The sequence below is a fragment of the Coffea arabica genome, chromosome 11e (assembly GCF_036785885.1).
Source record: "Coffea arabica cultivar ET-39 chromosome 11e, Coffea Arabica ET-39 HiFi, whole genome shotgun sequence".
Taxonomy (NCBI): domain Eukaryota; kingdom Viridiplantae; phylum Streptophyta; class Magnoliopsida; order Gentianales; family Rubiaceae; genus Coffea; species Coffea arabica.
In genome coordinates, this window is record NC_092331.1 from 37491020 (window position 1) to 37505552 (window position 14533).

Sequence of the window (14533 nt, forward strand, 5' to 3'; positions counted from 1 at the left end):
ATGGCTTTGATACTTGAACTTGATGAGTTAAATGTTTATTGTATCATTGATATTGATTGAAGTGAGGGTGTACTTTATCACTCTCATCTATTTCTCATGTTATTGGAATGTTACATGAAATGAAAAGTACTTGACTTGGTGGCGTTTGGACGAGTATCCAACGACCATGCTTGTTACCATTGAGCTCAGCCCCATTGGTAATTGATTGAATCGAGCCGGCAAGGGCTTGGTCGTGACAATTAATGAGCCTTGGGTAAAGTTATAAGGAATCTTGTAGTATGAGAGACCCTCGATTCCGGTATACTCGAGTAATACCACAGTGCAAGTGTTTGGAGTTCGGGCCCGGTAGGGGGATGTTAGGTGGAAGGAGTGGGAGTTAAGTGAAGTCTACGGTTGGTTACTTTTAAACATTGACGGAGAGTCAATGCGAAGATGATCTGATCAAGAATGCAAACGAGGAAAAAGGGGCTCCCTCTTCATGTTAATGTTAATGTTAAATGATCTATTTGAGCGTTGGGTGTTCAAGTACTATGATTTCACTGGCTCACGAGAGCAAAAGACGTACATTTGATCTCTGAATCATGACATCATCGAAATGCATTATTGTGAAATATTTTTGATGACTGCTTTTACTGGTTACTCGCTGAGCTTTTAGCTCACCACAAAACTATTTTATTCCCCTCCACAGGGCTCGTGGCGAAGGAAGGCTTGTTGTGATTTTATTCTTGTGGAATTCCTCTGGTATAATAATTGGGATCATGGATCAGAGTGGAGCAGGGGAAGCGTGGATGCTTCGCTTTTCGATATGTACTTAGTGGAGAATTTGATGTAATATTTGAGATTTATGTTGTAATATTTGAGGTTTATTCTTGTAATTTATTTGAGGAATGTAGTGAACGACTGAGTCCCGGCGAGAGCTGGGCAGGCGGCCCGCCGAACCCTCTGGTTCGCCTTAGGGGGAGGTGGGGCTGTCAACTACTCATTTGTGTGTTACTATATGGCTTTGATACTTGAACTTGATGAGTTAAATGTTTATTGTATCATTGATATTGATTGAAGTGAGGGTGTACTTTATCACTCTCATCTATTTCTCATGTTATTGGAATGTTACATGAAATGAAAAGTACTTGACTTGGTGGCGTTTGGACGAGTATCCAACGACCATGCTTGTTACCATTGAGCTCAGCCCCATTGGTAATTGATTGAATCGAGCCGGCAAGGGCTTGGTCGTGACAATTAATGAGCCTTGGGTAAAGTTATAAGGAATCTTGTAGTATGAGAGACCCTCGATTCCGGTATACTCGAGTAATACCACAGTGCAAGTGTTTGGAGTTCGGGCCCGGTAGGGGGATGTTAGGTGGAAGGAGTGGGAGTTAAGTGAAGTCTACGGTTGGTTACTTTTAAACATTGACGGAGAGTCAATGCGAAGATGATCTGATCAAGAATGCAAACGAGGAAAAAGGGGCTCCCTCTTCATGTTAATGTTAATGTTAAATGATCTATTTGAGCGTTGGGTGTTCAAGTACTATGATTTCACTGGCTCACGAGAGCAAAAGACGTACATTTGATCTCTGAATCATGACATCATCGAAATGCATTATTGTGAAATATATTTGATGACTGCTTTTACTGGTTACTCGCTGAGCTTTTAGCTCACCACAAAACTATTTTATTCCCCTCCACAGGGCTCGTGGCGAAGGAAGGCTTGTTGTGATTTTATTCTTGTGGAATTCCTCTGGTATAATAATTGGTATCATGGATCAGAGTGGAGCAGGGGAAGCGTGGACGCTTCGCTTTTGGATATGTACTTAGTGGAGAATTTGATGTAATATTTGAGATTTATGTTGTAATATTTGAGGTTTATTCTTGTAATTTATTTGAGGAATGTAGTGAACGACTGAGTCCCGACGAGAGCTGGGCAGGCGGCACGCCGAACCCTCTGGTTCGCCTTAGGGGGAGGTGGGGCTGTCAACTACTCATTTGTGTGTTACTATATGGCTTTGATACTTGAACTTGATGAGTTAAATGTTTATTGTATCATTGATATTGATTGAAGTGAGGGTGTACTTTATCACTCTCATCTATTTCTCATGTTATTGGAATGTTACAAGAAACGTTACATGAAATGAAAAGTACTTGACTTGGTGGCGTTTGGACGAGTATCCAACGACCATGCTTGTTACCATTGAGCTCAGCCCCATTGGTAATTGATTGAATCGAGCCGGCAAGGGCTTGGTCGTGACAATTAATGAGCCTTGGGTAAAGTTATAAGGAATCTTGTAGTATGAGAGACCCTCGATTCCGGTATACTCGAGTAATACCACAGTGCAAGTGTTTGGAGTTCGGGCCCGGTAGGGGGATGTTAGGTGGAAGGAGTGGGAGTTAAGTGAAGTCTACGGTTGGTTACTTTTAAACATTGACGGAGAGTCAATGCGAAGATGATCTGATCAAGAATGCAAACGAGGAAAAAGGGGCTCCCTCTTCATGTTAATGTTAATGTTAAATGATCTATTTGAGCGTTGGGTGTTCAAGTACTATGATTTCACTGGCTCACGAGAGCAAAAGACGTACATTTGATCTCTGAATCATGACATCATCGAAATGCATTATTGTGAAATATTTTTTATGACTGCTTTTATTGGTTACTCGCTGAGCTTTTAGCTCACCACAAAACTATTTTATTCCCCTCCACAGGGCTCGTGGCGAAGGAAGGCTTGTTGTGATTTTATTCTTGTGGAATTCCTCTGGTATAATAATTGGGATCATGGATCAGAGTGGAGCAGGGGAAGCGTGGATGCTTCGCTTTTCGATATGTACTTAGTGGAGAATTTGATGTAATATTTGAGATTTATGTTGTAATATTTGAGGTTTATTCTTGTAATTTATTTGAGGAATGTAGTGAACGACTGAGTCCCGGCGAGAGCTGGGCAGGCGGCCCGCCGAACCCTCTGGTTCACCTTAGGGGGAGGTGGGGCTGTCAACTACTCATTTGTGTGTTACTATATGGCTTTGATACTTGAACTTGATGAGTTAAATGTTTATTGTATCATTGATATTGATTGAAGTGAGGGTGTACTTTATCACTCTCATCTATTTCTCATGTTATTGGAATGTTACATGAAATGAAAAGTACTTGACTTGGTGGCGTTTGGACGAGTATCCAACGACCATGCTTGTTACCATTGAGCTCAGCCCCATTGGTAATTGATTGAATCGAGCCGGCAAGGGCTTGGTCGTGACAATTAATGAGCCTTGGGTAAAGTTATAAGGAATCTTGTAGTATGAGAGACTCTCGATTCCGGTATACTCGAGTAATACCACAGTGCAAGTGTTTGGAGTTCGGGCCCGGTAGGGGGATGTTAGGTGGAAGGAGTGGGAGTTAAGTGAAGTCTACGGTTGGTTACTTTTAAACATTGACGGAGAGTCAATGCGAAGATGATCTGATCAAGAATGCAAACGAGGAAAAAGGGGCTCCCTCTTCATGTTAATGTTAATGTTAAATGATCTATTTGAGCGTTGGGTGTTCAAGTACTATGATTTCACTGGCTCACGAGAGCAAAAGACGTACATTTGATCTCTGAATCATGACATCATCGAAATGCATTATTGTGAAATATTTTTGATGACTGCTTTTATTGGTTACTCGCTGAGCTTTTAGCTCACCACAAAACTATTTTATTCCCCTCCACAGGGCTCGTGGCGAAGGAAGGCTTGTTGTGATTTTATTCTTGTGGAATTCCTCTGGTATAATAATTGGGATCATGGATCAGAGTGGAGCAGGGGAAGCGTGGATGCTTCGCTTTTCGATATGTACTTAGTGGAGAATTTGATGTAATATTTGAGATTTATGTTGTAATATTTGAGGTTTATTCTTGTAATTTATTTGAGGAATGTAGTGAACGACTGAGTCCCGGCGAGAGCTGGGCAGGCGGCCCGCCGAACCCTCTGGTTCACCTTAGGGGGAGGTGGGGCTGTCAACTACTCATTTGTGTGTTACTATATGGCTTTGATACTTGAACTTGATGAGTTAAATGTTTATTGTATCATTGATATTGATTGAAGTGAGGGTGTACTTTATCACTCTCATCTATTTCTCATGTTATTGGAATGTTACATGAAATGAAAAGTACTTGACTTGGTGGCGTTTGGACGAGTATCCAACGACCATGCTTGTTACCATTGAGCTCAGCCCCATTGGTAATTGATTGAATCGAGCCGGCAAGGGCTTGGTCGTGACAATTAATGAGCCTTGGGTAAAGTTATAAGGAATCTTGTAGTATGAGAGACCCTCGATTCCGGTATACTCGAGTAATACCACAGTGCAAGTGTTTGGAGTTCGGGCCCGGTAGGGGGATGTTAGGTGGAAGGAGTGGGAGTTAAGTGAAGTCTACGGTTGGTTACTTTTAAACATTGACGGAGAGTCAATGCGAAGATGATCTGATCAAGAATGCAAACGAGGAAAAAGGGGCTCCCTCTTCATGTTAATGTTAATGTTAAATGATCTATTTGAGCGTTGGGTGTTCAAGTACTATGATTTCACTGGCTCACGAGAGCAAAAGACGTACATTTGATCTCTGAATCATGACATCATCGAAATGCATTATTGTGAAATATTTTTGATGACTGCTTTTATTGGTTACTCGCTGAGCTTTTAGCTCACCACAAAACTATTTTATTCCCCTCCACAGGGCTCGTGGCGAAGGAAGGCTTGTTGTGATTTTATTCTTGTGGAATTCCTCTGGTATAATAATTGGGATCATGGATCAGAGTGGAGCAGGGGAAGCGTGGATGCTTCGCTTTTCGATATGTACTTAGTGGAGAATTTGATGTAATATTTGAGATTTATGTTGTAATATTTGAGGTTTATTCTTGTAATTTATTTGAGGAATGTAGTGAACGACTGAGTCCCGGCGAGAGCTGGGCAGGCGGCCCGCCGAACCCTCTGGTTCACCTTAGGGGGAGGTGGGGCTGTCAACTACTCATTTGTGTGTTACTATATGGCTTTGATACTTGAACTTGATGAGTTAAATGTTTATTGTATCATTGATATTGATTGAAGTGAGGGTGTACTTTATCACTCTCATCTATTTCTCATGTTATTGGAATGTTACATGAAATGAAAAGTACTTGACTTGGTGGCGTTTGGACGAGTATCCAACGACCATGCTTGTTACCATTGAGCTCAGCCCCATTGGTAATTGATTGAATCGAGCCGGCAAGGGCTTGGTCGTGACAATTAATGAGCCTTGGGTAAAGTTATAAGGAATCTTGTAGTATGAGAGACCCTCGATTCCGGTATACTCGAGTAATACCACAGTGCAAGTGTTTGGAGTTCGGGCCCGGTAGGGGGATGTTAGGTGGAAGGAGTGGGAGTTAAGTGAAGTCTACGGTTGGTTACTTTTAAACATTGACGGAGAGTCAATGCGAAGATGATCTGATCAAGAATGCAAACGAGGAAAAAGGGGCTCCCTCTTCATGTTAATGTTAATGTTAAATGATCTATTTGAGCGTTGGGTGTTCAAGTACTATGATTTCACTGGCTCACGAGAGCAAAAGACGTACATTTGATCTCTGAATCATGACATCATCGAAATGCATTATTGTGAAATATTTTTGATGACTGCTTTTATTGGTTACTCGCTGAGCTTTTAGCTCACCACAAAACTATTTTATTCCCCTCCACAGGGCTCGTGGCGAAGGAAGGCTTGTTGTGATTTTATTCTTGTGGAATTCCTCTGGTATAATAATTGGGATCATGGATCAGAGTGGAGCAGGGGAAGCGTGGATGCTTCGCTTTTCGATATGTACTTAGTGGAGAATTTGATGTAATATTTGAGATTTATGTTGTAATATTTGAGGTTTATTCTTGTAATTTATTTGAGGAATGTAGTGAACGACTGAGTCCCGGCGAGAGCTGGGCAGGCGGCCCGCCGAACCCTCTGGTTCACCTTAGGGGGAGGTGGGGCTGTCAACTACTCATTTGTGTGTTACTATATGGCTTTGATACTTGAACTTGATGAGTTAAATGTTTATTGTATCATTGATATTGATTGAAGTGAGGGTGTACTTTATCACTCTCATCTATTTCTCATGTTATTGGAATGTTACATGAAATGAAAAGTACTTGACTTGGTGGCGTTTGGACGAGTATCCAACGACCATGCTTGTTACCATTGAGCTCAGCCCCATTGGTAATTGATTGAATCGAGCCGGCAAGGGCTTGGTCGTGACAATTAATGAGCCTTGGGTAAAGTTATAAGGAATCTTGTAGTATGAGAGACCCTCGATTCCGGTATACTCGAGTAATACCACAGTGCAAGTGTTTGGAGTTCGGGCCCGGTAGGGGGATGTTAGGTGGAAGGAGTGGGAGTTAAGTGAAGTCTACGGTTGGTTACTTTTAAACATTGACGGAGAGTCAATGCGAAGATGATCTGATCAAGAATGCAAACGAGGAAAAAGGGGCTCCCTCTTCATGTTAATGTTAATGTTAAATGATCTATTTGAGCGTTGGGTGTTCAAGTACTATGATTTCACTGGCTCACGAGAGCAAAAGACGTACATTTGATCTCTGAATCATGACATCATCGAAATGCATTATTGTGAAATATTTTTGATGACTGCTTTTATTGGTTACTCGCTGAGCTTTTAGCTCACCACAAAACTATTTTATTCCCCTCCACAGGGCTCGTGGCGAAGGAAGGCTTGTTGTGATTTTATTCTTGTGGAATTCCTCTGGTATAATAATTGGGATCATGGATCAGAGTGGAGCAGGGGAAGCGTGGATGCTTCGCTTTTCGATATGTACTTAGTGGAGAATTTGATGTAATATTTGAGATTTATGTTGTAATATTTGAGGTTTATTCTTGTAATTTATTTGAGGAATGTAGTGAACGACTGAGTCCCGGCGAGAGCTGGGCAGGCGGCCCGCCGAACCCTCTGGTTCACCTTAGGGGGAGGTGGGGCTGTCAACTACTCATTTGTGTGTTACTATATGGCTTTGATACTTGAACTTGATGAGTTAAATGTTTATTGTATCATTGATATTGATTGAAGTGAGGGTGTACTTTATCACTCTCATCTATTTCTCATGTTATTGGAATGTTACATGAAATGAAAAGTACTTGACTTGGTGGCGTTTGGACGAGTATCCAACGACCATGCTTGTTACCATTGAGCTCAGCCCCATTGGTAATTGATTGAATCGAGCCGGCAAGGGCTTGGTCGTGACAATTAATGAGCCTTGGGTAAAGTTATAAGGAATCTTGTAGTATGAGAGACCCTCGATTCCGGTATACTCGAGTAATACCACAGTGCAAGTGTTTGGAGTTCGGGCCCGGTAGGGGGATGTTAGGTGGAAGGAGTGGGAGTTAAGTGAAGTCTACGGTTGGTTACTTTTAAACATTGACGGAGAGTCAATGCGAAGATGATCTGATCAAGAATGCAAACGAGGAAAAAGGGGCTCCCTCTTCATGTTAATGTTAATGTTAAATGATCTATTTGAGCGTTGGGTGTTCAAGTACTATGATTTCACTGGCTCACGAGAGCAAAAGACGTACATTTGATCTCTGAATCATGACATCATCGAAATGCATTATTGTGAAATATTTTTGATGACTGCTTTTATTGGTTACTCGCTGAGCTTTTAGCTCACCACAAAACTATTTTATTCCCCTCCACAGGGCTCGTGGCGAAGGAAGGCTTGTTGTGATTTTATTCTTGTGGAATTCCTCTGGTATAATAATTGGGATCATGGATCAGAGTGGAGCAGGGGAAGCGTGGATGCTTCGCTTTTCGATATGTACTTAGTGGAGAATTTGATGTAATATTTGAGATTTATGTTGTAATATTTGAGGTTTATTCTTGTAATTTATTTGAGGAATGTAGTGAACGACTGAGTCCCGGCGAGAGCTGGGCAGGCGGCCCGCCGAACCCTCTGGTTCACCTTAGGGGGAGGTGGGGCTGTCAACTACTCATTTGTGTGTTACTATATGGCTTTGATACTTGAACTTGATGAGTTAAATGTTTATTGTATCATTGATATTGATTGAAGTGAGGGTGTACTTTATCACTCTCATCTATTTCTCATGTTATTGGAATGTTACATGAAATGAAAAGTACTTGACTTGGTGGCGTTTGGACGAGTATCCAACGACCATGCTTGTTACCATTGAGCTCAGCCCCATTGGTAATTGATTGAATCGAGCCGGCAAGGGCTTGGTCGTGACAATTAATGAGCCTTGGGTAAAGTTATAAGGAATCTTGTAGTATGAGAGACCCTCGATTCCGGTATACTCGAGTAATACCACAGTGCAAGTGTTTGGAGTTCGGGCCCGGTAGGGGGATGTTAGGTGGAAGGAGTGGGAGTTAAGTGAAGTCTACGGTTGGTTACTTTTAAACATTGACGGAGAGTCAATGCGAAGATGATCTGATCAAGAATGCAAACGAGGAAAAAGGGGCTCCCTCTTCATGTTAATGTTAATGTTAAATGATCTATTTGAGCGTTGGGTGTTCAAGTACTATGATTTCACTGGCTCACGAGAGCAAAAGACGTACATTTGATCTCTGAATCATGACATCATCGAAATGCATTATTGTGAAATATTTTTGATGACTGCTTTTATTGGTTACTCGCTGAGCTTTTAGCTCACCACAAAACTATTTTATTCCCCTCCACAGGGCTCGTGGCGAAGGAAGGCTTGTTGTGATTTTATTCTTGTGGAATTCCTCTGGTATAATAATTGGGATCATGGATCAGAGTGGAGCAGGGGAAGCGTGGATGCTTCGCTTTTCGATATGTACTTAGTGGAGAATTTGATGTAATATTTGAGATTTATGTTGTAATATTTGAGGTTTATTCTTGTAATTTATTTGAGGAATGTAGTGAACGACTGAGTCCCGGCGAGAGCTGGGCAGGCGGCCCGCCGAACCCTCTGGTTCACCTTAGGGGGAGGTGGGGCTGTCAACTACTCATTTGTGTGTTACTATATGGCTTTGATACTTGAACTTGATGAGTTAAATGTTTATTGTATCATTGATATTGATTGAAGTGAGGGTGTACTTTATCACTCTCATCTATTTCTCATGTTATTGGAATGTTACATGAAATGAAAAGTACTTGACTTGGTGGCGTTTGGACGAGTATCCAACGACCATGCTTGTTACCATTGAGCTCAGCCCCATTGGTAATTGATTGAATCGAGCCGGCAAGGGCTTGGTCGTGACAATTAATGAGCCTTGGGTAAAGTTATAAGGAATCTTGTAGTATGAGAGACCCTCGATTCCGGTATACTCGAGTAATACCACAGTGCAAGTGTTTGGAGTTCGGGCCCGGTAGGGGGATGTTAGGTGGAAGGAGTGGGAGTTAAGTGAAGTCTACGGTTGGTTACTTTTAAACATTGACGGAGAGTCAATGCGAAGATGATCTGATCAAGAATGCAAACGAGGAAAAAGGGGCTCCCTCTTCATGTTAATGTTAATGTTAAATGATCTATTTGAGCGTTGGGTGTTCAAGTACTATGATTTCACTGGCTCACGAGAGCAAAAGACGTACATTTGATCTCTGAATCATGACATCATCGAAATGCATTATTGTGAAATATTTTTGATGACTGCTTTTATTGGTTACTCGCTGAGCTTTTAGCTCACCACAAAACTATTTTATTCCCCTCCACAGGGCTCGTGGCGAAGGAAGGCTTGTTGTGATTTTATTCTTGTGGAATTCCTCTGGTATAATAATTGGGATCATGGATCAGAGTGGAGCAGGGGAAGCGTGGATGCTTCGCTTTTCGATATGTACTTAGTGGAGAATTTGATGTAATATTTGAGATTTATGTTGTAATATTTGAGGTTTATTCTTGTAATTTATTTGAGGAATGTAGTGAACGACTGAGTCCCGGCGAGAGCTGGGCAGGCGGCCCGCCGAACCCTCTGGTTCACCTTAGGGGGAGGTGGGGCTGTCAACTACTCATTTGTGTGTTACTATATGGCTTTGATACTTGAACTTGATGAGTTAAATGTTTATTGTATCATTGATATTGATTGAAGTGAGGGTGTACTTTATCACTCTCATCTATTTCTCATGTTATTGGAATGTTACATGAAATGAAAAGTACTTGACTTGGTGGCGTTTGGACGAGTATCCAACGACCATGCTTGTTACCATTGAGCTCAGCCCCATTGGTAATTGATTGAATCGAGCCGGCAAGGGCTTGGTCGTGACAATTAATGAGCCTTGGGTAAAGTTATAAGGAATCTTGTAGTATGAGAGACCCTCGATTCCGGTATACTCGAGTAATACCACAGTGCAAGTGTTTGGAGTTCGGGCCCGGTAGGGGGATGTTAGGTGGAAGGAGTGGGAGTTAAGTGAAGTCTACGGTTGGTTACTTTTAAACATTGACGGAGAGTCAATGCGAAGATGATCTGATCAAGAATGCAAACGAGGAAAAAGGGGCTCCCTCTTCATGTTAATGTTAATGTTAAATGATCTATTTGAGCGTTGGGTGTTCAAGTACTATGATTTCACTGGCTCACGAGAGCAAAAGACGTACATTTGATCTCTGAATCATGACATCATCGAAATGCATTATTGTGAAATATTTTTGATGACTGCTTTTATTGGTTACTCGCTGAGCTTTTAGCTCACCACAAAACTATTTTATTCCCCTCCACAGGGCTCGTGGCGAAGGAAGGCTTGTTGTGATTTTATTCTTGTGGAATTCCTCTGGTATAATAATTGGGATCATGGATCAGAGTGGAGCAGGGGAAGCGTGGATGCTTCGCTTTTCGATATGTACTTAGTGGAGAATTTGATGTAATATTTGAGATTTATGTTGTAATATTTGAGGTTTATTCTTGTAATTTATTTGAGGAATGTAGTGAACGACTGAGTCCCGGCGAGAGCTGGGCAGGCGGCCCGCCGAACCCTCTGGTTCACCTTAGGGGGAGGTGGGGCTGTCAACTACTCATTTGTGTGTTACTATATGGCTTTGATACTTGAACTTGATGAGTTAAATGTTTATTGTATCATTGATATTGATTGAAGTGAGGGTGTACTTTATCACTCTCATCTATTTCTCATGTTATTGGAATGTTACATGAAATGAAAAGTACTTGACTTGGTGGCGTTTGGACGAGTATCCAACGACCATGCTTGTTACCATTGAGCTCAGCCCCATTGGTAATTGATTGAATCGAGCCGGCAAGGGCTTGGTCGTGACAATTAATGAGCCTTGGGTAAAGTTATAAGGAATCTTGTAGTATGAGAGACCCTCGATTCCGGTATACTCGAGTAATACCACAGTGCAAGTGTTTGGAGTTCGGGCCCGGTAGGGGGATGTTAGGTGGAAGGAGTGGGAGTTAAGTGAAGTCTACGGTTGGTTACTTTTAAACATTGACGGAGAGTCAATGCGAAGATGATCTGATCAAGAATGCAAACGAGGAAAAAGGGGCTCCCTCTTCATGTTAATGTTAATGTTAAATGATCTATTTGAGCGTTGGGTGTTCAAGTACTATGATTTCACTGGCTCACGAGAGCAAAAGACGTACATTTGATCTCTGAATCATGACATCATCGAAATGCATTATTGTGAAATATTTTTGATGACTGCTTTTATTGGTTACTCGCTGAGCTTTTAGCTCACCACAAAACTATTTTATTCCCCTCCACAGGGCTCGTGGCGAAGGAAGGCTTGTTGTGATTTTATTCTTGTGGAATTCCTCTGGTATAATAATTGGGATCATGGATCAGAGTGGAGCAGGGGAAGCGTGGATGCTTCGCTTTTCGATATGTACTTAGTGGAGAATTTGATGTAATATTTGAGATTTATGTTGTAATATTTGAGGTTTATTCTTGTAATTTATTTGAGGAATGTAGTGAACGACTGAGTCCCGGCGAGAGCTGGGCAGGCGGCCCGCCGAACCCTCTGGTTCACCTTAGGGGGAGGTGGGGCTGTCAACTACTCATTTGTGTGTTACTATATGGCTTTGATACTTGAACTTGATGAGTTAAATGTTTATTGTATCATTGATATTGATTGAAGTGAGGGTGTACTTTATCACTCTCATCTATTTCTCATGTTATTGGAATGTTACAAGAAACGGTACATGAAATGAAAAGTACTTGACTTGGTGGCGTTTGGACGAGTATCCAACGACCATGCTTGTTACCATTGAGCTCAGCCCCATTGGTAATTGATTGAATCGAGCCGGCAAGGGCTTGGTCGTGACAATTAATGAGCCTTGGGTAAAGTTATAAGGAATCTTGTAGTATGAGAGACCCTCGATTCCGGTATACTCGAGTAATACCACAGTGCAAGTGTTTGGAGTTCGGGCCCGGTAGGGGGATGTTAGGTGGAAGGAGTGGGAGTTAAGTGAAGTCTACGGTTGGTTACTTTTAAACATTGACGGAGAGTCAATGCGAAGATGATCTGATCAAGAATGCAAACGAGGAAAAAGGGGCTCCCTCTTCATGTTAATGTTAATGTTAAATGATCTATTTGAGCGTTGGGTGTTCAAGTACTATGATTTCACTGGCTCACGAGAGCAAAAGACGTACATTTGATCTCTGAATCATGACATCATCGAAATGCATTATTGTGAAATATTTTTGATGACTGCTTTTATTGGTTACTCGCTGAGCTTTTAGCTCACCACAAAACTATTTTATTCCCCTCCACAGGGCTCGTGGCGAAGGAAGGCTTGTTGTGATTTTATTCTTGTGGAATTCCTCTGGTATAATAATTGGGATCATGGATCAGAGTGGAGCAGGGGAAGCGTGGATGCTTCGCTTTTCGATATGTACTTAGTGGAGAATTTGATGTAATATTTGAGATTTATGTTGTAATATTTGAGGTTTATTCTTGTAATTTATTTGAGGAATGTAGTGAACGACTGAGTCCCGGCGAGAGCTGGGCAGGCGGCCCGCCGAACCCTCTGGTTCACCTTAGGGGGAGGTGGGGCTGTCAACTACTCATTTGTGTGTTACTATATGGCTTTGATACTTGAACTTGATGAGTTAAATGTTTATTGTATCATTGATATTGATTGAAGTGAGGGTGTACTTTATCACTCTCATCTATTTCTCATGTTATTGGAATGTTACATGAAATGAAAAGTACTTGACTTGGTGGCGTTTGGACGAGTATCCAACGACCATGCTTGTTACCATTGAGCTCAGCCCCATTGGTAATTGATTGAATCGAGCCGGCAAGGGCTTGGTCGTGACAATTAATGAGCCTTGGGTAAAGTTATAAGGAATCTTGTAGTATGAGAGACTCTCGATTCCGGTATACTCGAGTAATACCACAGTGCAAGTGTTTGGAGTTCGGGCCCGGTAGGGGGATGTTAGGTGGAAGGAGTGGGAGTTAAGTGAAGTCTACGGTTGGTTACTTTTAAACATTGACGGAGAGTCAATGCGAAGATGATCTGATCAAGAATGCAAACGAGGAAAAAGGGGCTCCCTCTTCATGTTAATGTTAATGTTAAATGATCTATTTGAGCGTTGGGTGTTCAAGTACTATGATTTCACTGGCTCACGAGAGCAAAAGACGTACATTTGATCTCTGAATCATGACATCATCGAAATGCATTATTGTGAAATATATTTGATGACTGCTTTTACTGGTTACTCGCTGAGCTTTTAGCTCACCCCAAAACTATTTTATTCCCCTCCACAGGGCTCGTGGCGAAGGAAGGCTTGTTGTGATTTTATTGTTGTGGAATTCCTCTGGTATAATAATTGGTATCATGGATCAGAGTGGAGCAGGGGAAGCGTGGACGCTTCGCTTTTGGATATGTACTTAGTGGAGAATTTGATGTAATATTTGAGATTTATGTTGTAATATTTGAGGTTTATTCTTGTAATTTATTTGAGGAATGTAGTGAACGACTGAGTCCCGACGAGAGCTGGGCAGGCGGCCTCACCACAAAACTATTTTATTCCCCTCCACAGGGCTCGTGGCGAAGGAAGGCTTGTTGTGATTTTATTCTTGTGGAATTCCTCTGGTATAATAATTGGGATCATGGATCAGAGTGGAGCAGGGGAAGCGTGGATGCTTCGCTTTTCGATATGTACTTAGTGGAGAATTTGATGTAATATTTGAGATTTATGTTGTAATATTTGAGGTTTATTCTTGTAATTTATTTGAGGAATGTAGTGAACGACTGAGTCCCGGCGAGAGCTGGGCAGGCGGCCCGCCGAACCCTCTGGTTCACCTTAGGGGGAGGTGGGGCTGTCAACTACTCATTTGTGTGTTACTATATGGCTTTGATACTTGAACTTGATGAGTTAAATGTTTATTGTATCATTGATATTGATTGAAGTGAGGGTGTACTTTATCACTCTCATCTATTTCTCATGTTATTGGAATGTTACATGAAATGAAAAGTACTTGACTTGGTGGCGTTTGGACGAGTATCCAACGACCATGCTTGTTACCATTGAGCTCAGCCCCATTGGTAATTGATTGAATCGAGCCGGCAAGGGCTTGGTCGTGACAATTAATGAGCCTTGGGTAAAGTTATAAGGAATCTTGTA